A 23,888-nucleotide genomic window follows, 5' to 3' on the forward strand; every position below is an offset into this window, starting at 1 on the left:
TACACAGAACCATGGCTGCTACTTATGGATGCTGTTTCCACATCTGACCAGACCTAAAGTACTGTAAGCTGCAAATCATTTTGTGCACCACTGAGGGAAAATGTCCCATAGCGTAACTCTGGAGATGCTGACCTACTTAAAACATGTGCATCTGAGGTGACAAAAGACTGGGTACCCCAGTGGGTCAGGAACCCAACTTTGACTTGCACACCATCCCAGAAGTATCCCTTCCATGCAGGAGAGGACACAAGGCTCAGAGCAGTGGGTGTGCACCCACATCGGGGGAGTCACAGAGACTACAGCTATTCTGTGCCCCAGCCATTAAGCCATCCTGTCATCTGCTCCTCCTTCCAGACTTAGCAAACAGAAACCACAAAGAAGCCACCAAACTGTAGGAAAAAGGGAGGCTTGCTGTGCCACAACTTTCCCCATCCATGCTCACTTGTGCCTAGGCTCACTTTTATCTCAGGTTCCCGGGACTTAAGCATCTGTCCTTGGGCTGTGGGGTCAGGAAACTTCCACAGGAAGATCTCAGAGCTCTGGCCATTCGCTTCCTAGTTCATAAGCCTCCCTAGGGTGGGCCTTTCTTTTTCTGACCCTTCTCTTTGTTTCCCAGGCATCCATTTGTGATTTGTGCCAGATTCTGTAGCATCACCCTTGACCTTGAACCCCATCCTTCCCACATCTTCCTTGCCTCCTTCTGTTTCCCTCATCGTCTTAACCCTTCAGCATCTCCCTGCCTTCTTCCCAAGCCTTATTCATGTCTTAATCACTTCCTGACCCATTCACGCCCCCATCTCTTTAAGGTTTCTTAGAATTCCTGCCTGTTAAGATGAAAATGTGGGTGTAATGCAGAGATGTCTGTGTGGGGAAAAAGGGCTGTTACACATGTCTTCTCGCTCTCTCTTTGGCTCCTTGACCTCCACCATTGACTATGGGTCGCACGCAGACAATCACCTCGTGCCTTCCAACTCCTGTCATCATCCTACATCTCTTTGCTCTCTGTCTTGACCTTTTGGCTCTCCGTCCCTGGTTTTCCACGGTGAAAAGGTAATTATATCCAATCAAGTCCCCCATCTCCTCAGACACTCTTGCTCTCTCCCTTCCCAGCCACTGAGTCATCCTTTCCTGCCACACCTCTCTCCAAGCCTTCCCCAGGATGAAGAATGGGAGTTGGCGCTCTCCTCTCCTGATTTTACTCCCTGCTTCAGAAAGACAATAAAGCATGGCTTGGAAACACTTCCTCACTGACAAGGGTTTTCTGCTGGCAATGCCTGCCCTCTCCCTCCCCCACTGACCTTCTCCTTGCTCAGCCTCTCTCTCCCTTCAGAAACCATTCTTACCACACTCTCCACTCAGCTAACTCCCTTACACGACCCCACCCGGAGGAACTTTCAAACACTAGTCACTTCAATATGCTTTCAGTCCTTACTGATAGTATTTGTTTGTGGCAGACTCACAATATGGGTCTCCTTGGCTGTAAGCTCAGGGTACAGAGATGTCTGCTGCATTCATACTCTCCACACGCCCAGAAGGCTCCATACATGTTGAAGACCCGTGTGCTGATGACTGGGTATAGCTCAGTGGTACAGAGTTTGCCTAAAGTACACAAGGCTCTGGGATGGAATCCTAGAGCCCGCAGCACCAATTTAAAAAAAGAAGAAATAAAAAGAATTCCCAGTCACCACAGAGACTGTGAGTCCACTTAAGACTTCACGAAGGCTCCTTTGATTCAATGAGCATCTATAGAGACCCTGCTGTGAGTTGAGTCTTGTGTTAAACATGGTGAACATAACAAAAAGCAAAGCAAAACAAAACAAAACAAAAACCCTCTGGCTTCTTGAAGCTTGTCTTCTAGCAGAAAATGCTTTTTTGAAGTGATTATATTGTTACCCACCTAATACTGGACTGTTATAAGTATTGGAGATAATGTTTAAATCATTTTTGCGAGAGTCTCGTGTGTCCCTGGCAGATCTCAGACTCTGCTGCAGCAAGGGGTGAGTCTGCACCTCCTGAGTGTGGGGATTATGCATTCCCTGCTTGTTCGTGTGCTGCTGGGGACTGAACCCGGGATCTTGTGCACGCTAGACATGCACCATGCCAGCCCCGTTACATTCCCAGCCCCAGAGCACTGACATACAGAAAGCTATGAAACTGGAGAGAGAGGGAGAGAAATTAGGATCTTTCAAAACAGCTTTCTAGGCCGGGTGGTGGCGCACGCCTTTAATCTCAGGACTCAGGAGTCAAAAATAGGTGGATCTCTGTGAGTTCGAGGCCAGCCTGTTCTACAGAGTGAGTTCCAGGACAGCCTCCAAAGTTACACAGAAAAACCCTGTCTTGAAAAACACAAGCAAATAAAAGAGCCAAAACAAATAAACAAAAAAAACTTTCTAGAGATATAATTCACATATTACAATTAACCATTAAAAAGTGTGCAATGCAGTGGCTTTTAGGACATTTATAGAATCATTCAATTATTGTCACTATCTAATTTGGGGATATTTCCAGAGAGATATCCCTATTATTTCTTATTTTTCCCATTCCTTTACTCCTTGACAATAACCAATTTACTTTGTTCCCAAGGATTTGTCTAGTCTGGACATTTCGTGCGCATGGAGTTCTGCGTTTTGTGACCGGTGTCTTTTACACCATGGTTCATCATGCTGTAGCATGCAGCAGAACTTTGCTCCCTTTAATAGCTAAAGGTACTTCTCAGCTCTGATACGTCATTTTACCAACGCTGGCATCTGACGTGAGCATATGCCTTCCTTCCTCTCGGGAATCTACATAGGGGTGCAATTGTTGGGTCCTGTGTTCACCCGATGCTTCACGCTTTGGGGAACTGCCAGCCTTTCCCCACGGTGGCCACACTAGTTTGTATGCTCAGCAGCACCATACGCGAGCCCCGTTTTCTCCACATCCTGGTCAACACTTGCCACCGTCCACCTTTTTCCTTGATGTCCTCTTAGCAGGTATTACATGGTACAGAGCTTGGGTTTTGCATTTCCTTGGTATCTGAGAGCATCTTCGCATGTGGAAAGGAGGCGTCTGGCTTGTGTTTGTAAGGCAGGTCTAGCCTGGGGTCCCCAGCACAATACCCGCACAGTGCCAGGTCCTCTGCTGGCTACAACCCCACAAGAGGAACGCTTCGCAAAGACGAAGCTGTTCTTCCTTTGTTCCTCCCCACCCCCTGCTTATAAACTGCGTCCCAACCCTCTCGGAGGCTGAGATGGCAGGCCAGAGAGGAAAGGGGGACACAGAACAAGGAAGGCAGTTGAATGGTCATCTGAGGAGTGGCTTGCACTCTCATAACACGTGAGGGTGAGGCTGAGACCTGGCAGACACAAGATGGAGCTCCTGCCACTGTCGGGGCTGGGGATGGGGGGGCGGGGATGCCTACCTGCCTACGGAGCTTAGAACCAAAGATGAGGGTGCAGAAGAACTCTAGCTACACAAACACCCTGATGAGTTGGAGGCACACTAGAGACAAAGCCATCCTGGGTCGTTGGTCATGGGCGTGGGGGGGGGGGGCTGAGGTTGAAACGGTACATCAGCTGGTGAGTGGGTGTGCTCTGATACTGTTCCCCCATGATGTGAGCCAGAGGCCACCGTGGAGTGACCCTACAGTGGAGTCAGGGGCAGACCTCCTGGGTAGGGAGGCAAAGGCCCACAGCCAGAAAGCATTGGTCAGCCAAGGCGCCGCCCTGAGCCCCAACACAGCCAAGAGAGTCCAAAAGCCCCGGTTTGAGTCATAAAGGCGAAGGAATGGGAAGACCAAGGCAAGCAGACTGGGCTGAGACCCGGAGCGAGGGCCCTGAAGGACCTTTGGGGACAAGTTCTTCTCTCTTAGAGAGGAAGAGGAACCCTGGCTCCTCTCTCCCATCACCTCTGAGAGGGTCAGGGAGGGTGAAGTTGGAGAAGTCTGAGGGGCAATGTGTCCCTCACTTTGAAGATGGCCTAAGAAGATAGATGATGACCAAGGTGCTTTTACCCACCTAATAGCCTGAGTATAGCAGCCACGTTCTACAGGGAGCCCAGGCTCTGGTTTTCACCAGCTGGCTCATCAGAGAGGCCCCTGCCCCTTGCTGATGAGAGGACATGTCCAATTAGTGTTGATGTCCTCAGCCATTTTCAGGGACAGCTGAGTCAAAGGAGGCCCTAAAGCAAAAACAAACAAACAAACAAACAAACAAAAGTTTTCCTCTTTGACCAGCAAGACCAAGTTTAAGTATGTGTCCCTGTCATTGCTGGTGGTGATTCCTTCAGAAAGCCATTTGGAGGCGTTTGGATGGGTCAAGCTTAAAGAAACATCCGTCACTTACTCCCTGCCTGGCTTTTGAGACTTACTTCGTCCTAAATGCTAGGCCGGCTCTCCCCGTGTTTCCCAAGTCCCACCCCCCACCCCCAGCAACCCTTGCAAGCAGATATAGCTGTGCTACTTCATAGACAAAGAAACTGGGGCCTTGGTGAGGTTTCCCAGGCTCTGAGTAAAAAATTAGGCCAGCATTTGATTTAACTGCAAGAGGCTGGGCACTTAGCTGCTATGTACACTGTTTCTCTCTGTTCTACTTAGAAAAAAAAGTTGTCCATGGGGCTAAGTAAGAGCTGTTCCTTGAGGACAATACAAAACTGCTTCCATTTGTAAATTACCTACTCATTTCATAAAAAGGGTGGTTAACCAAAGTGGTAGAGAGCCTGAGAATTCATTCCGGCCATCTCCCTATGCACCAGCCCACACGGTCTGCCTCAAGGCTTTAGCGCTGTTGGCATGGCAACTGTTCCTAAAAGACACCGTACTTAACTCTGCTCACACTTTTTCTGCCCATGCACACATGTCCACCCATCCATGTATCCATCCAGGTTCTCATCTTATAGGTTTTTTGGGAAAAGTTTCATTTTTTTTTCATTTTCCAGTTTAAATTTAGATTAGAAACAAGGTTGCTTCACAAGTCAGTTCCAGGTCCCTCTCCCTTTCCTTCCCCTCCTCCCGTGCCCTCCCCCCAACCCCCCCATTATCCCCTCATTCCCCCAGGGAGGGTGAGGCCCTCCATGGGGGTGTCCATAGTCTGTCATTTCATATAGGGCAGGGCCTAGACCCTTCCCCAAGAGTTCAGGGTAAGAGTGCATTTTACATTGTTGGATGGGAGTCCAAAGTCTGTGTGTATACTCGGGATGAGTACTGATCTGCTGCCCAAGGCTCAATAGATTACCTAGGCCTCCTCACTGACACCCACAGGAAAAGTTTCATTTTTTAATGTATTGTTTTTAGGTATGAGTGCTCTCTGTCTTCATGTATGTCTGCATGCCAAAAGAGGGCATCAGATCCCATTACAGATGGTTATGAGCCACCATGTGAGTGCTGGGAATTGAACTCAGAACTTTTGGAAGAGCAGCCAGTGTTCTTAACGGCTGAGGCACCTCTCTGGCCTGTCTTATGAGTTTTTTAGCTTAGTTTGTGCCAGGCATTGGCAACCCTACGTCCAGGAGGCTCCCCACTTTAAGTAGTAATGCAGTCAAAAGAAGTCCCCCCCCCAGAAAACAGTTATATAGACGGTGTGAATGTGACTTTCTGCACCCTACCCCTTCTTTTCCTTCTGGCCTTGGCTTGCAAGTCACTCTTCAAGGAATCTTGCCTGTCAGTCTTACTCTTCATTGCTGCTTGGTCCCTTGATGGTGAGGAGAATGTCCTCCAAAAGCAATTGACTGCTTTTTGTTGTTGTTGTTTTTTTTGTCTTTTGTCCTTTGATGATGAAGCATGTGTGCGGTACGAGTGTGTGTGTGTGTGTGTGTGTGTGTGTGTGTGTGTGTGTGTGTGTGTCTTGCCCTGCTATAGTGTGGTCCCTCAGTACCAGGACCACATCTAATCACAGAGGTATCTCTAAGACCTCACTCTGGTACTTAGACTGTTGCTTGAATAAATAAAGGTTACTGTATTCATCCAAGCTGAACTGCAAAGTCTGGGCTGGGCAACCAGAACTAACAGTGCAGATTTGATCAAGGGTGAGGCATGATCAGATCTGTGGTTTCCAAGGCAAGGCTAGCAGTACTGTGGACAAGGGAGGAGGAGGAGGAGAAAATGTAGAAGCAACTTCAACTGACAAGTCCAGAATTCATTGACCTGAGCTATGACAATGATGACAGGCAGGGACATTTGATGGGCAGCATCCTGACCAGATGCCTGTGAGTAGTCAGAGACAGGAAATGTGGCCACATCTGCACCGAGGGTGACTTTGCAAGCATTGAATGCAATCAACCAAGAGGGTAAGGCAGAAGGGGAGGACAGGGGTCATTTTCAGGTTGGGCAGGGCTCCCCCTCCTCTTCAGGAGTAAGTTCATGGTGGCCATGGTATTTTCTTAATACCGTCCTTAGGCCTGCCCAGGGAGGCTCCTTGGAAGTCGTGTCTCTGGGGGACTAGGGTGACGGGAAGGATGGAATCTGGGAGACAAGGTTGTCTCTGGGGTGGACATGGGCACTCAGAGAGAACTTGTGAATTAATAGACTCCCAAAGACAGGTGCCCAGGGCTGCCACACTTCAAAGAGTGGCTAAAGGAACAGAAACCAGGGTAGAGTGTTAAAAGAAAGAGCCAGAAGTCAGGTACTGGAGAGACAAGAGAAAGGAGGATTGTCTGGGGCAGTATTCAAAGTGTGCTGACCTGCTTTGAGAAGCTCCGATGAGCAGTTGGGAGGGGCACAGGCTTGAGAGCCCTGGGAGAATCCATCAGGTGGCAGGGCCTTTCACAGACGACGTGGTGATCGAGCTACAGGGAGAACCGGGACATCCGGAAATGGCAGCAAACTTCTCAGAGCTGGAGATGGGGGCAAAGAGTAACAAAATTACAGCTGAGTTCTCAAGCATCCATCCCACTTCCTGGAGGACTTTGTGTCTTTGGATTTCTTCCATGTCACACACAGGTGATTTCTAAAGCAGTCATGGGATAACCCCACACATACTCCAAAGACTCCACTTCCTCTGCTCTTACGTGCTCATATATGCCTATCATTTGCTTGGCTAATCACTCCATGATTGATGCATCACAGTTTCAGTATTTTTTTTCTCCTACACACAGCTCTGCAGTGAGTTTCACACCGTGTCTTAGGGTATTTGTGTGAGTTGTTCCATAGGAGAAACTCTTAACACTGGCTTGTGCACCATGGTTCTGTATATAAGTGTGCTTTTTCCCAAAAAGGCTCCCTGAATTTGTCTACTCAACCATGAGGATGCAAAGTTCAGGGAAGAAAATACACCCCAAGGAAGTTTGTAAAACAAAAACAAGGATGCTAATGTATTCCAATTTGATGACTGCGCTGCTTTCTTTCTAATTAAGATGTAGGCTGAAGAGGATGTATTTATGCAAAAGTAACTGATTAGCCTGATAAATGTGGTGGAGATGGAAACACTTCTCAAGGACATAAAATACCAGTCTTTCCTCTCAGTTTGACTGTCTCCTATACCCAGTCAGTATGTGACTGAGACACTGACAACTCCTCATGGCATGTTCAGACTCCTAGAGTGTTGCATGTTATTTTTTCACAAATTTCAGGGCCATCAAAGATTCAAGTCTGTTAAAATGTTTTGTGGATACAACGATATCCCTGGGATTTGGTATTTAGCATGTGAAGTCAGCTTAATTGTATGCTCACACGATTGTCTTTGGCATAGAGTGGGGAAACCTCCTCTGCTCCCTGCAGAGAACACAAAAGCATTCAGAGGGAAAACAGAGACCAAGTACTGAGGGCCCCTGGCTCGCACTTGGGCGCCCTCTTCTGGCCCTGGGCTCCACTGCACCCACCCCAATTTCAACCCGGTCATGGAAGGAACCTGATTTTCAGCTTTTTAAAGACAGCTAGCTTGAGTTCGCCAACCGACACTAACATCAACCTTTGATTTTTCTGATGCCAAAGCCACTGAGAACCCAAGGTATTCTCTTTCTATATTTGTTCTGTATTTTCAGGTTGGGCAGGGCTCCACCTCCTCTCCAGGACTGACTCCTTGGTGACTTTTAAGCCCTTAGAATTCCATTTATATTTGTTAATGACCAAGGAAGAAAAGCCATAACTTTGGATATACAGGAATAGGTCTAGAGATTAAAGCAGAACAGCACAATGCTACGCACTACACACGGTGTGTGAGCACGGTGTGCCTGGGACTGAGGTTTTCTAACCACTTCGCAAAGCTGGCGGCCTCTAGCACTATTCCCTGAGTAACTTCTGTGTGACAGGAAATGTGGTAGGAGAGGGTCTTTTCAGAGGGCGAGCTGTGAATGTCCCTGCACATTATGTATGCTAATTGGGCAGGGTTTCTACTGTGAAGTACTGTGACTCTCCCAGCACCCAAACTGCTTATTGCAGCCTGGGTGTTAATGTGTGCTGCCTTGTGACTGTTAAATTCAGTCCTTACGGTTGGTTCCAAAGTGGCTTCATTCTAGCATCTTTAAAAGGAGCTAGCCAGGACCATGCTCAAAGTCGGCTGTGATGGGAGGGAGGTGTCAGCACGAAAGAAAACAACTTTTCCAAATAGTTGTCCTCTCTGGAGCTCTAAGAGCAGAGGTGAGGCTGGGATGGTTGGATGTGGCCCTAAGTCCACACACCCTGCTGGGTGAGCCGCAGGCCTGTAGCCCTCAGCCCCTGCCCAGTCGCCGTGCCCTGCTCCTCCTGCTCTCCCTGCAGGTAGACACAGAGCAGGGGCACATCTGCCAGACAGGGGATCCACCCAGGCTGTGCTAGCCAGGCTGGGTATGCACAGAGCAGACGATGACAGTGGAGTACATGACAGCAGACGGCAGCGCTGTCGGATGAGTTGGAGAACGTTATGCAAGAGAGAGACGAAAATAGACCAGGTGAGACCAAGGACGACAAATTCCATACAATGTCCAGTGAGTGTGCATTAGTTACCTCTGCCTAGTCTTTCCCTAGACTCCAGTTGGACCTCAGAAGGACAGGGATCCTCTAGATTTGAAACCACAGTACTGATGCTTCTTGGAGAAAACTGTGTGTCCTAGACTACTGCCCACAGCTCAGCGGGCTATCTCTCTCTTCACCATCATTAACCTGGCTTTTTAAGAAAGCTGCCATTCTTTCTAAAAACCATTCCATTTTCCAAAACATCTGGAAGAGGGCTATGTTTTATAGGCTGCTTTGTCAAAAGTTCCAACATTTCTGGTGCACTTTCTGAAGTCACATTGTTCAATTAGCCCAGTTCATTCTGTCCAACTCACCAAATATTTATTGAGCTGAGTGTTAGGAAAAGGCCCGGACACCACCCTCAGGAAATTCACAGACCGAGAATGAGAAATGGCGAGCAGAATGATTCAGTACCGCATGGGTAAGCGCAAGGAGAGGTTGCCACAGAAGGGAGCACTTCGTGAGTTATTGTCTAGAGGGACAGCCAGCGCTAACTGGAAGACCACTCCAATAAAAGTAGAAATTTAACCTAGGACCAGCGCTGTTGGGGGGGGGGCAGGTGGCGCTGTGCGGTTGTAATGCGGCACCTGACTGGGGTGGGGGAGAGCAGGTGGATTAGCTGTCAGAGTGTTCAGGGCACTGGAGGAATGGAAAGGTGGCAGGGACCCACGGGGTATAACTGTATTAGTTACTTGTCATTGTGACTAAATACTCGACAACAACAGCTGACAGGAGCAAGGGTTTACTTTCGTGGCAGCAGGAGTGTGAGGCAGCTGGTTACATTCTGTCAGTAGCCGGGAAGCCGACAGAGGGTGGAACAGACAACAAACCTCACGGCCCGGCCCCAAAGGACTCACTTCCTCTTGCAAGACTTCACCTAAAGGTTTCTTAACCGTTCAAACCAGAGCCACCCACTGGGGACTAGATGTTTATGCACATAAGCCTAAGGGAGATATTTCACATTCAGACTACAGCAGCATCTAAGGGGCCAGAGGAAGGCTGGTGTGGTTGAAACACAGGGCCAGCAAAGTCAGCAACCGACCCCTCTATGGGTGTGGCTGACAGTGGCCTTCACATCCCTGAGCTTGCTTCTTCCTCTGTAGCCTCACTAACTGGGAATGGATGAGCCTTACCATCCCAGCCGTCTCCTCCGTTAGCACCATTCTTATCCCTGTTGCCCGGTTTAGCCTACAGGGAAGGACCTACCAGGCTAGCTGAATGTTTCTGTCCAGCAGTTCACATGAGTCTGTGGGCACCAGGCCAGGAGGTCTCAGAAGCCGTGGAAATTAGCGTAAATGTCTGTAAAGGTAACCACTGGTTTTCTGGAGACATTCTGAATGAATGACTGGTTAGCCAGCTGACCACAAGATTAAAAAAAAAGAAAGAAAGAAAGAGTCCAAGAGTTTATCCTGAATACCCCAAAGGAAAACGAAAAAAGACAGAGGAAGGACAGAGCCTTTCAAGAGAAGACAGCTATAAATGGAAAATTACACTAAAGGAAAACAAACCTTATTTGATGTGAACCCATTTTTGACTCTCTGTCTGGAAATCCAGGGCAAAAGGAAGTGGAGGGGACAGGGAGTGAGCAGATCTGCCCAGGCTGAACCACCCACCACTGGAGCTGGGGTGAACGTGTGTGTGTGTGTGTGTGTGTGTGTGTGTGTACACGTGCACGAGTACGCACACACAGGAGTGCACATACTATGGCAGGTCCGTAGTAAAGGCAGCACCCATATAGCCACCATCCAAATACAGACAGATCCAGGCTCCTGGGGTTGTACAGGCTGGCCCATTGCTGTCAGGGTGCCAGGCGTGCAATATGGTGAGGAGTGTTGGGGAGCACTGTCAGGCTCTAGGGGCACATCTGCTTACTTCCTCAGAGGTCATTGTGCCCATGGATGGGATCCACTGGCTGAGTGATTAGTAACTGATCACTGCTCTCTCTAGAGCAAGGCTGAACCTCTCCACTCAAGGCTCACAGCTCCAGTTCCACAGAGCATCAGAGAAGCACTGGTAATCTCTGAGCATCATGGTGCTCTGAATTTCTCATTAGAAAAGAGAGGCATTCCAATAGCCCTATATAAAAATTCTGACATTAGTTGTTGGTTACATCTGGAAATGGCATGAAGACAATGCTTACGTCCTTGGGAGGGTGTACATCTTGGGAGGGTGTACATTAAACAGAGTCCTCAGCTCCACAAGGACGAGCATGGGCTGCTGCGTAAGGGTAGCCTCGGAAGATGACAAAGTCTGGGGATGTTGTAACTCTCTTAGCTTGTACAAGTAGCGTCTATGTTGTTTGTATGACAAAGCAGACTTGTGACACATTTCTCTGACCATGTCCTTGTTGTGGAATATATGTCTGTCTTAAGATCTGAGGTCAGAATGTCTGGGTTAAAGTCTCAGGGAGACACCTTCCTGGATACAGGGCCTTGAACAATGACTTAACCCCTGGGCCTCAGTCTTCATCTATAAAGTAAGACTGTGGATAGCACCTGTGTCGTGGGCTTGGAAAGGATGACGTGCTGAGGGGCACTCGGAGGAGACCTGGTAGCAAGCCCACACTAAGTATCTGTAATGTCTCTTACAGTGGATTCTTTCTGCCTGTGCTCCCAATGACCCTGCCAGCCAGCCCTGGAAAAGGGGTTGAAAAAGAAACTAAGGATCCACATGGTAGAACACTGCTTAGCACTAAAAAGTCATGAGCTATCAAGCTACAAGAAAGTGTGGAAGTGTCTTAAAGACACACGACCGAGAGTATCTGCAGACCAAAGGCTGCAGGCTGTCTGACCTCTATAGAAAGACGTTCATGGCCACCCACAGTTAGAAAAGACGGAGAATGAACCTGTGAACAAAGAAAGACTTTTTCAGGTAGGAAACCAGGTGTGTGACACTGTAGGAGTAGACAGTGCCATTATGTTAGTTAAACCTTTAGAAGGTACAACGCCAAGAGTTGAACACCTTGTAAACTCTGGACCTGGGTGGCAACGTGCTGTCAGCATGGGCTCATGGATTTTAACAAACGTGCCACTCTAGTAGAAGGTGATGACTGTGACAGAGGCTTTATGGGGGGTTAAGGGAGATAGCTGGCTGTACTTTCCGCTTGGCTTTGTTGTGAACCCGAAAGTGATCTTTTTAAAAAATTGAGTCTAACAGCTAAAAGAAAAAAAAAGTATGTGTCAACTTATAAAATGTCCACATATTGACTATCAAGAATTCAGGCAAGAACAGCTATAGGGTACCAGGTATGATGACACGTGCCTATGATCTCAGCACTTGGGAGGTGGCAGTGAAGGGTTGAGAGTTCAAAGCCAGCCCAGGCTGTCACAAACAAGCAGGTATCTCTCCATCATCATCATTTATTGGCCATGTACGGATTCTGAATTAAATATGAGAGAGGGAAAGAAAATGGAGAGGTGTGTGAGCATTGGAAGAGGCAAACACAAATGATGCGTCTACAGAGCTCTGCCACAAACAGCTCCATGTTGAGGAAATGCAAAGGAACCATCTTAAGGAAGCATGAAGAGGAGCACATAAACAATTGGGAAGACTCAGGAGGAGAAGAACCTGCCTGTCTGCTGGACAGAGATGGTCAGAGCAAGCGTCCTTCCTCCTGACATGAAGTAGGGAAATGGGAAGTCCATCCAACCAAAGTTTGTGCTCGGGGGAAACCAAAAACACTGAAAGATATTCAAGCAGCAGAGTATAAAGAACAAACAGAAGAGCATGGCTCCCGGAGTCCACTGGGCTTGTGGCTGCTGTATAGGAAGCTGCCTAAATGGGTTGATGTTCCAATAAGACTCGGGAGAGCCCAGGACAATTACTGGAGTAAATGTGAGTGAGCCAGGTGTTGCGGCACAAGGAGACAAGTGTGTCCAAGTTACCAACAATCCAGAGGAGGATAGGGCACAAATGGTCTTGCTAGCTTGACAGTGTTTCATCAAGACTGTCATGGAGAAGGTGCTCACTACATCCTGACTGCTCTGTGACCTCAGAACCACTTCCCTCTGTCTGAGGGACACCCCTTTTCTCTGACCTACAGACAGGGCAGGCTCAGCCCGCCAACTTCATAATGTTTACCCTTCAGGAATTCTGCCTTCTGCTGGACCAGAGCTTCTGAAATTGAATATGCTCATGAGTCAACTATGAGTCACCTGAGGCGTCTTGGGAACTTCAGAATGGAGGAAGACCCTTCTATAATCATGACATCAGAACTGACCTTTGAGCAGTGAGGGATCAACAAGGGAAGATCTAAGGGACAGAGAGTATCGAGGGTTCAGGGATTAGCGTTTGGGGCAATTGTCTAAAAGCAATCTGGGAAGACGGGGAAGGCTGCAGTGTGGGCAGTCTGGGAGGGGAGAATGACAGGGCCAGGGGGCGCTCAGGAGCTACGCAGGCCCACTAAGCACGCATTCTGTGAGAGCTACACCTCCAGCTTCCATAAGCACATTTTGAGCAAGCAAGGGATATAAACTTTCTCAAGAACATTGATTCAGGAGCACAAGCACTGGGACCAGGTGGCCTGGGCATGGCAGCAGTGGTGGAGAAGGTAAATAATCAGAATGGCGACACATTTGGAGGTAGAACTTGCTGATGAGTTGGATGAGAACAGATGAAATTCCCTCTGTTTCGGATTGAAGCACTGGGATCATTTACTAAGGCTTGAAATACTAGGCAAGAAGAGCTTGGAGAGGCAACGGTTCTGCCACATAAAGACAATTAGTGCATTTCCAAGCTGAGCTGCCAAGCAGGCAGCGGGATGTAAAATCTAGCTGTAAATGATCTTTCCACCTTATCGCGGTCTCCATGGACCCGTAAATGCCTCAGAGTGGACAGTTCCCTCTTTCTCTTGTTCCCCGGTGCCTTTTCTTACTGACCCTTGCATGAGTGCCACTCTCACTGCCCTGAGTCCCCAATCATGTTTGCACCCCAGCTCAAGCTAATCACCCCTGAAATAAGCAGCCTGACATGTGCCTGTGAGGACTGCTATTAAAACTAGAGGCCAGCGAGGTGGCTGATCCGTAAAGTGCTTGTCTAGCATACATGAATCTCTGGGTTCAATCCCCAGCACCTCATCAAGCCAGGTTTGCTAGAACACATCTGTAACCTTGGCATTCAGGAGGTAAAGGCAGGAGGATAAGAGTTCAAGGCCAGCCTCAATTATATAAAAAGTTTGAGGCCAGTCTGGATTGTGAGACCCTCAGCAAACACACATGGAACAAAAGGAAACCTAGATGCCAGGTGGAGTATGGTAGCAGATGCTTCTAACAGCAGCATTCAGGAGGCTAAGGGGAGAGGGCTGAGAGTTCCACGCCAGTGTAGGGTACACAGGGAGACCCTGTCTCAAGAAACAAGAATAACACCTAGATGCATGGTTTCTGACATCTGTCTCATTTTTCCCTATGAGAATTACTTGTGCATATTAATCGCCCATGGTGGTTAAAGCCCTAAAATGCAGAAACCCACTTTCTTCTTTTATTTTGACAATATCGTCCATGCTACTCAGCAATGTGCTTAGCACATTCAATATGCTGAGAAAGTAGCCATGAGTGAGCAGGCATTGCTCTGAGATGGCTGTCAAGCTAACACAGTCAGAGCTACCAAAGGCGGGAGCTCTCCCAACCCCTAAAAGACCTGAAGATAGCTATGCTCTTGGTTCAGTGTCTGGAGCTATACCGTGCAAAGTTAAGGGTTACACACATGTACATCTTGACATGTGCATAACCTGCTGTAGGCAAACAGCATCCTTCTTAAGAAAAATATGAATCTAATCAAGGAATTCACTGACAAAAGCATTCTTATAAAGATGGTGATAAGCTCTTTCCTAATGAAAATATTACATTTGTAGTGGTTTAAAGCTCTTACAGAAGCTCCACAGAAGTAGATGCTGGCCCACTCTGCTTTCTGCCTCCATGGACCAGCATTCTGCCTCAGTCCTGGAATCCAACATTGAACCCTGATGACCTTACGCTCTTGTGTCCACTCTGCCCGTGAGATCTTGTGAAAACCAGATCCATTCCCATAAATTCTATCACACATGCTGTACTGGGTCCTGAATTCTGAAAATGGAAAGAAATAGTGACAAGCCAGGCATCAGATAGTGGGGTCTTGATATACAAGCTGACAGACTTCTACAAAATGAAAGGCCACTTGAAGAATGGTGGCCATGGAGGGAGGGCCTGAGCTCGGGAGGACGCTGGAGATAGACGCTGACTTCTACAGAGCAAGCAGTGTGACCAAAGGAAGGAAAGAATGTAGGCGTGGAAGGTGTTGGAAGACGTCAGGAGCGCAAGGCCAACAGTGACAGCCATCACCAACGAGGTATGTCAGTCACAAACCGATTTCGGAGTAGAAGTGCTCCACCGATTTTCTTATTAGCTTATTCCAGTGACCCTGGCGTAGGTATGGCTGTTTCACTCATTTCACAGATGATGGGGTGTGGCTGGTAACTTACTCAGGCTAACCGAGCTAGGAACTAGAGCTGAGATTGAGTTCCAGCTTCACTCTCCCACCTTCTGGTCCTGATTCAGGAACATTCCTCCTATGGAGCCTGCCACGGCTGAGGAACAGATGTCACCTGACACCCCAGAGAGTAAGGTGTTGAATGATGGGCTAATTCAGAAGTGCATACAAAGCCCTTGTGTGACTGAACCTGTCAGAGCTCGGCTATCATCAGGAACACTCTCACCATTGTGTCTGGCCCCACCTAAGCGATTATTTTATTGTCTGCCCTTTGTCATGAGTAATGTCACTTTCCATTTTAAGCAGGGAGCTTCAGGAGATGACCACAGTTTCAAACCATGATTTAAAGCTAAGCGCTGCCTGGGTAGTTACTCACTCCCTTCAAGATGTGGCTGGCACACACCCTCCTCAGAACACTGTGGGGCCTGCTTGCCTGCCTGAGCTTGAAGGCAATCTGAATACCTTGGAGTCAGACTAGGCCTGATGCCAGGGTGTGTGACATCTGGCGGCTTGGCTGGCTGTTCACCTGAAATGCTGGCTTCCTGAGTTCCCTGTGTATACTGTGGCTGTGTTACTTGTTCATTTGTGTGGCATTTGTTGAGGCCCTACTATGGGCCAGGCACTCTAGTTCTCTGCTAGAGATCCTACCAGAAGCTGTACAGCTACCAGTCTGGGGAGGATAAGCAGGCAGTTATCGTAAAATGTCACAATCAATAGGGAAAACGTATCATCTGGAAGCGCAGGGAGGTTTGGGGACCAGCAGCCAGAGGACCGGATGCCACGGTAGACAGAAAGGACAAAGAAGAGTGGGCTGGCCTTCTGAATTATAAACAACCAAACTAAAGCTGGAGAGAGAGAAGTTTGTAAAGCCTGAGTTTGTTCCAAGAGTCACCAGGAAAGCATGGTGGCCAGAGTTGCAATGCAGGAAATTTTCACTCAGACAAGACCTGTGTGGGGTCTGTGCGAGTATGTGTATGTGGGTGTGCACGTGTGTGTGTGTGTGTGTGTGTGTGTGTGTGTGTAGGAGAGAATGATGGAGACAGGTGGGGTTGATGATGCTGGGCAGTCAAGAGGGATGACAAATGTCCAGAGAAGCAGGTAGAAGTAGGAAGGTGGGGAGGGGAAGGCTGGCTCGGATGACCTAAGACATTCTGAGTCACACAGGCCAGAGGCCTCGCTTAAAGGGAGCACTGACTTACAAAAGGAAGCAAGCACCAGGCACAGCCAGGCTCCTAAGGAATTCCTGGCCAGAGACATCTTCCTACCTCTGAAGGCTCTGCCGTCTCTTCAGAAAGGCAGCCAGGTGCCAGCAGGTAAGCAGAAACTGTGTTCTAAGCCTCCTTTGTGTTTCGGTGCTCCTGGGGCCATTCTGGAGGGCACAGTTCTTGCTGTATGGCTTGGGTTTATAGAAGCAGCTAACTCAGAACATTGGTCCCCGTGTGGTAGGCGGAAAAGCCAATGGGCATGAGAACAGTCAACCTTGCATGGCTGTGCCAACACAAGCCGTGATGCACTGTCTCACTGCCTTAAGGTCCCCGCTAGTTTGCACCTGAAGGACTTGGCGGAGAGTCTGTGGCGGACACACTGTGGAGCCAGGGGACAAGTGCAGACCTGGCTGACCACAGCTGCGTGCTGACAGGGATGAGGAAATGAGGGTCAGGTGAAGGCAAGTGACTATCTGAGAAGACCCTCTTCCGTGCTAATGTCTACCAAGGGTTCCTGAGCAATCACCTCCCGCTTGAGCCTCAAAGTTAGCTACTGAGAAATCTCAAGTTTCACTTACGGGGAAGGGGACCTCTGCTTTCCTGAAGGGACCTTGGGAGAGGAACTTTCAGCACAAAGTCGAGGTACTAACTTCTGGACTAGCAAGGAGCATATCCAGTATGTTTAAATTAGTTATTAATTTTTCTCTGGTTATATACGAAAGGTTTCATATAAACATAAACTGTACTGAAAATATGGAACATACACAAAAATACATATTAAACAAATATGTATTAAACAAATAAAACAAGTGGTTATAGGTATCTGACCTATACTCTTACCACGCAGTGCTGGCTATGGTCATATTTTGAGGGGTGTATGTATTCTATAGTGCACACATGTATGTAAATATATGTATACATGCAATTTGTAGTCTTTCCTCTCAGTCATATACATTGCTATTGCCTTTTAAAATCACAATTCTTATTATCCAAATTGTTATTGCCTAATTTAATCTTTGTCCTCAAGGAGGACTTGTGCGCTAATACACAAGTTTGGAAGTCCACAGGGTGGATATTGGCATGTCAGGGACTGGCACTTTGTTCAGATGAGTAGAAGAAACTGGACATGGTTTGTGGGAAAGGAGTATATTTAGGAAGCGTTTTCATTACCTACTAACGTTCCTAGCTGGCAGGCAGTGCCTGAAAGAAGAGATTAAGAACACAGCTCACTACCTGTGGCATTCAGTTATATTACGGAGACACAAAATGGAAGCACAGTCTCTGGAGCTGAGCTCCGAGTAGAATCTCTATTCTGACCCCATTTCACCTTCAATGGCCCAGCAGACCCTACCGCTTTGCCAAAGGCAGCTCACAACCTTGAGTGCGGTACACATGCACGGGCTCTTCCAGACAGGGGCTCAGAATGGCCTTCATGGGCTTCCATAAGCAGATCTTCTTAGACCTGATATGGCTCTGGCAGGTACAAAGCCAGGTCCACTCAGCTGCTATTGTCCCCGCCCATTCTTAGCATACCATGTGCCACCTACCTTTTGTCCCTCTTTCAAGTCATCAAGACAAAATCCCTGCCAATTCAGGAGCCTGTGTGTCCCCTCCTTGTATTAGAACTCAGACATCTGCTTTGTGTTGGGAGTCTGGCTTTGACTGTCAAGTGTTTGTGGAGCATTGCCAAGCACTTCACATTGCTTACCTGTGAGTTTTCTAACCTAGATACTGCCTACAACTATTCAACCAGGTCTTCGGTTTCTGCCCACCTCCCCCATGCCCAGGAATCAAGGAGAATGAACTTGCCTCAGTTAATAAGCTAGAGCTGAGAGAGAACCAAACCCTGGTTCATTCCCTGCTTTCTTGGTCCCCAGGTCACCCTTTTCCTACCAGGCCACTCCCTGTCCTGAGGCAAGGTCACTGCCAAGTACAGCCACTGGGTGAGGTGAACTGGGAAGCCAAGGGCCAGCTGGCTCCTCCTCCAATGGCAATGCACTTATTCACTCCTAGAAGAAGGCTTCTGCTGTACTCTGCTTTGGTCTCATTTTGCTTTGTTTTAGTTTTTTTGAGACAGGGTCCCATAGTTCAGGCTGCTCTTATACCCTCAATATTCTTGTTTCATCCTCCAAGTGCAAGGATGATACCTGAATACTCAGGGCCTAGGAATTTGCTTTTTCTTATTTCATCTTCTTTCTTGTCTCATTTCCAAAGTAAACAGCTAAATAATAGGTAGATCTGCTTTCACAGTTCATCATGTCCAACAAAACCCTCTGTTCTACTTTTTAGTTCCATGAAATTCTCTTTATAGACTCTGTTTGCAAGCAAACTCACAGGCAGTTCGGTTATCTAAAATACCCTTTCCCTTGGGGTTACTAATTTCTCAAAAGCCTACGTTTTTATCTATAAAACCAAGAATGGCACTTTGCAGGTGTGGTACTGTATTATACATGATTCATGAGATAACATTCATGAAACATATGATATACTCCAAATAAATTAGATTTGATTAGGTATATATGCTTATTTTAAATTATTTTCACTTCTAGGATGACCACGGATAGTGAGCGATGCTATAGCACAGTTGGTAGAGTGCTTACCTAGTGTACATGAATCCCTGGGTTCAATTCCCAAAACTATACATTTGACATGGCCGAAATCTGCCTGTAATCCCAGCATTAGAAGTGATGGCAGCAAGATCAGAAGTACAAGCTCATCCTTAGCTGCACAGTCTCTCTCTCTCTCTCTCTCTCTCTCTCTCTCTCTCTCTCTCTCTCTCTCTCTCTCTTCCCCCTCTCCCCTGTCCCCGTCTCCCCCATCCCCCTCTTTCTGTTTCTTCTCTTAGAGATATGTTTAGTGGTTGTGGATTGAGTTCTGCAATGGAACAAATTCTTAGCAAGCATTAGACCAAGGGTTACATCCTAGTCTGGGGTAACAACTAGAAAAAAGAAAGAGAGCTTACCTAGATTATTTATATATTATTCAGGACAACACATTCTCCTTATAGAGGAAATAACCCCCCACAATAAAAATTCTGACACAGGAGACATAAACAATGAACACTCCCTAACCAGCCAGCTAAACAACTCACCGATAGCCATCAGACTTCTCAGAGCAACACAGACCTCTGTGGCCTGGATTTACAGGAAAGTTGAGACACAGTCCCCATGGCTGTTTCCCATCACCATGACCAAAACAGGAGGAAGTGTAGTTGGTCCCCATTGGCCCTCCTTTCTGTGCCGCCACAATTTTCATTTCTTAACCATGCCAACCTCTACCGGAAAGTTTGAAGAAGCCAGCACTCTCCACCGGAAGAGCCATTTCCACATGAGGTCTCTAGGCCCCCAAATGCCCTCTCAATTCTCTCCAATCAAACCTCCTTTTGGAATAGAGGTGTCTCCAAAGAATTTCGTGGAAATCCTAGCAATGTAACATAAAGTGTCTGTGACTATTCATGGAACATCTACTAAGCATGGCAAAAGCCATGTCTGCGGGTGAAAGGGGGGCCCAAGAACCAATGCCTGCCCCTTAGGACTGAAGATTCACAGATTCACGGGAAGGGGGCAGGGTGGGGGTGCAAGCACAGATGCTAGCGACTGTAACTGCAGGGTAAGGCATGGAGACTGCCACAAACAGCAACAGCCAACACACACAGGATGCTAGAGAAGGAAACAGAGACTTGGGGCTTGGCTGGGGACCGAACAGGTTCAAGAAGGGAGTAATGTAAGCCCCAGAAACCTTCGTCCTATAAAAAGGTGGTATTAATTCCTGCAGCTCCAGAAACTGGTAGGCTGTTTCGAGCTCCCTGCCCACTGTGGGAGGGAACATATTTGGAAACGTGACAGCTTCTTGTTGACGAGGCTCCCCAATCTCTCCTCCAATAGGACAGACTTAGAACAGGTGGCTTCCTCCTACACATCCCTCACCCCACCCGGCAAATTCCTACACATCTTTCAATGTCAATTCCTCAGAGAACCCCCCCACTCCCCACCTACTCATGCAGTGTCCTCTTCTGCTACCCACAGCTCCGTAGGGGCCAGGGGGACAGGCACCAGTTCAGATTGTCTTAGTCATGAGTTCACTTTTTTAATTTTAGTTTTTTATTATATGTATGTTGGGGGCTGCACACGTGAGTGAAGGTGCTGTTGGAGTTCAGAAGGGTGTCAGACCCCTGGAGCTGGAGTCACAGGCTGTTGGGAAACACCTAATGTGCGTGCTGGAAAACAAACGCCAGTCCTTTGCAAGAGCAACATGAGCTCTTCCCCTCCAAGCCATCTCTCCAGCTCCAAGGTGTTCACTTCTGAAAAGGGGATATTCCAGGCTAGTATGTAGCTCAGTTGGCAGAGAACTTATGTGTGAGGCCCTGAATTTCATCCCCTGTGTGGATGAAAGCATGTGGCAATGGGAGCCGACAGCCAACTTTTCTTACTTACCCTCATACTCGGTGATAAGTCATAGCCAGTAAGTGTTTGTTGAGACAATTAGTGAATAATAGTCAAATTCAGTCTCACCTCTTCACTCTGGTAAGCTAGATGCTTTGTGAGGAGGGGGTCAATGGTTTTAGAAAATGAATAGAATTTCAGGTTGACTTTGTTAATCTAACTTCTCTCATGGGTTAATAATTGAGGAATCGGGAAAGCTATCATGCATTGATTCAGGAGAAAACAAGAGGCAATATATACCTTTTCATAAAAATGTGTTACATAGAATGGCCACACCCCCACCATTCCTACGGCCCTCTTTCCTTTCAACAAATGTATCTTTCACTCCATATTTTTGAGGAATGATTGGCTTTAAAGGTGTATGTTTAGTGCACACAATGAGGTTATGTTGACACATGTGTGACTGTGAAGTAAGTCCTGTCATCAATCTCATTAACATACCTACCAGTTGTGAGCACTCAAGGGTACATACACTATTACTGCCTGATTTTTTTCTAGTCTTTCTTTGGAAAACTTTGGGATCTTTTTGTCCTTTGAGATATGGTTTTGCTATGTAGCTCAGACTGACTCTGAGTTCATCATCCTGCTTCATCTCCTTCGTGCTGGAATTGAAAGGAGAGGTAACTGGCTCGAAGTGAAAGTTTTTCTAAGACAGGGTCTCATGCAGCTAAAGATGATGCTACCCTCATATTCCTCCTGCCTCCACCTCCCAAAGGCTAGGACTATGGGTGTGTTCTATACGATCCTGGAAATAGAGTCTAGGACTTTGTGCATGCTGGAAAGCACTCTACCAAATGAGCTACATCCTCAGTCCCAAGGACAGACCATTATTAACTATTGTCACCACACTGCAAACCGGTCTCCACTTACTCATCCTGACTTTGTGCTCAACACCCTCTCATTTTCATTTCCTATCTGCAAGCAATACTACTCTCTGTGAATCTATGGATTTGGTGTATTTAAATTCATCATATAAGTGAGGTCTTTGTCTTTCTGTACCTGGCTTATCTACTTAGATAATATCTCAAGGTTCATCATCTTCATACAAATGACAGCATTTGTTTACAGCTAGGCTGGTTCTTCACCTTGATGGCAATAGACGCAAGGAGAAAGACATCTCCAATGCAATAGATGTGGGGATAAAGATGCCTACTTAATACAATGATTTCAATATATTCAACAATGGCATTGCTTGCCAGCAATTCAGGCCCAAGGATTTATTTATTTTATGTGCCTGGTGCCCATGGAAGCCAGAAGAGGGCATTGGGGCCCCTGGAACTAGAGTTATGGATGGTTGCGATCTACCATGTGGGTGCTAAGAACTGAACCCTGGTCTTCTGCAAAAGTAGACAATGCTTTTAACCACTGGGACAGCTTTCCAACTCTACTACCTCAAACCATTGTTAAGATTTTTTTTCTCGCCAGGCGTTGGTGGCACATGCCTTTAATTCCAGCACTTGGGAGGCAGAGGCAGAGGCAGGCAGATCTCTGTGAGTTCGAGGCCAGCCTGTTCTACAAAGCGAGTTCCAGGACAACCTCCAAAACAATACAGAGAAACCCTGTCTTGAAAAACGAAGAAAAAAAAAGATTTTTTTCTCATGTATTTTCCTCTAATCGTTTTTATATTTCTGGTTTTATACATACGATGCCAGTCCATCTTTTGAGTTGTTTTGTATTTTATGAGCCAACATATGTATTAAACATATCTTCTATGCCAGACCTGTAAGAGAATCTGGGAATAAAAAGCTGAGCAAGACAGACAGGGGCTCTACCCCCAATGGAAAAAGTCAGACAGCAAGCAGGAGGCTCACTCTGAGGGAGAAGCAGAAATACCCTGTCTTTCCAAGGCAGGTGGGGGTGATGGCAGGGCTGGTACAGAGAGGTCCAGGCCAACAGGGAAGCCAGAGCGAAAGTGAGCACAACGTTGGCATATTTTGGAACTGGGAGTTCACTCTCATTGGAAGCCACTGTTGGGGTGTGATGCCAGGAAACTCTTGGGCCACCTGTTTTCTCTCAATACAAAGACCAGGACAGCTTGGAAACCAAGTGGGTCCCTAGGAAGCAGCTAGAATATAAACTCTGCAGGTGTGCTCACCACCAGAGAATGGGGTTGGAACACAGAAGTTTCTGGGGGATGGGGGTGGGCAGAGGCATTTGCAAAATAAAGGAAAGAAGCCAGGCAGGCAGCTCAACCATCTTCTCTGGCATCACTAAGCGCAGGAGGAACCGGAAATAGGGAGTTATTTGGACCACTGGTTGTCCTCCCTAGCCATGCCCCTCCTAGAAATGACAGCAGTGGTCAGAAAAGTCAGAGCAGTGTGGCTGGAGAGGCAGGTCTTGAGGTCACACTGCTGAAGGACTGACTGGCCGTCCTGGGAATAGAGAACGGGCAGAAGCAGCGTGGACAGGAGTCAAGGGTCCAGCCTGGCACAGCAGGGTGAGCTGGCTCCTCTGTTAGGTGTCATCGCCTGAGCCATCATGATGCCTCATTTCCCTCAGCTGCTAACATCTGAATCCCATGACATGCTGCCACCGTCTTAGAGAAGGTGCCCACACTAACGTCCCCAGAATGCTGTGGCCAGGCAGCTGTGAAGAGTGGCTTTGCCGCTGGCCCACACCCATGCATGGGAGGCTCCCACCTATGTGGGTTTCTGCATGCATGCCCCTGCTCCACCTGCCCACCTCTCCAGAGCGACATCTTAGAATTGCAAATCTGACGATGCCATTCCCCTCCTGCCTTGCCTGGTTGTTTCCCACAGTCCTGCCAATAAATGCCCACAAGGCCCCAAGTAACCTGTCAGCTGCCCCAGCCGAAGCCTCCTCCCCTCCTCCACGACGGACTCCTGAGTTCCTCAATGGAAATATGCTCTTTCTGAA

General features: G+C 47.6%; 1 protein-coding gene and 1 long non-coding RNA gene across 6 annotated transcripts in view; one reads left to right on the plus strand and one right to left on the minus strand.

Moving 5' to 3' along the window:
• The window catches only part of Fgf1 (fibroblast growth factor 1), a 97,059-nt gene that overhangs the window by 33,852 nt on the left and 39,319 nt on the right, over window positions 1–23,888 (plus strand). Inside the window, exon 1 of one of the 5 annotated variants that reach the window (XM_040741882.1) lies at window positions 7,818–7,919. The exons of the other annotated variants lie outside the window; for them this stretch is intronic. The gene's annotated coding sequence lies outside the window, so the exon portion shown is untranslated. Of the gene's footprint in view, window positions 1–7,817; window positions 7,920–23,888 lie in introns of those variants that run through there. 5 annotated transcript variants of the gene reach the window in all.
• The window catches only part of LOC110340745, an 80,166-nt gene that overhangs the window by 4,155 nt on the left and 52,123 nt on the right, over window positions 1–23,888 (minus strand). The window contains exons 2-3 of the long non-coding RNA XR_002382548.2: window positions 6,655–6,807; window positions 3,996–4,158 (exon numbers count right to left, since the gene is read on the minus strand). This is a non-coding gene — a long non-coding RNA (uncharacterized LOC110340745). The remainder of the gene's footprint in view (window positions 1–3,995; window positions 4,159–6,654; window positions 6,808–23,888) is intronic.

The sequence above is a fragment of the Mesocricetus auratus genome, unplaced genomic scaffold, assembly GCF_017639785.1.
Source record: "Mesocricetus auratus isolate SY011 unplaced genomic scaffold, BCM_Maur_2.0 Super-Scaffold_6730, whole genome shotgun sequence".
Taxonomy (NCBI): domain Eukaryota; kingdom Metazoa; phylum Chordata; class Mammalia; order Rodentia; family Cricetidae; genus Mesocricetus; species Mesocricetus auratus.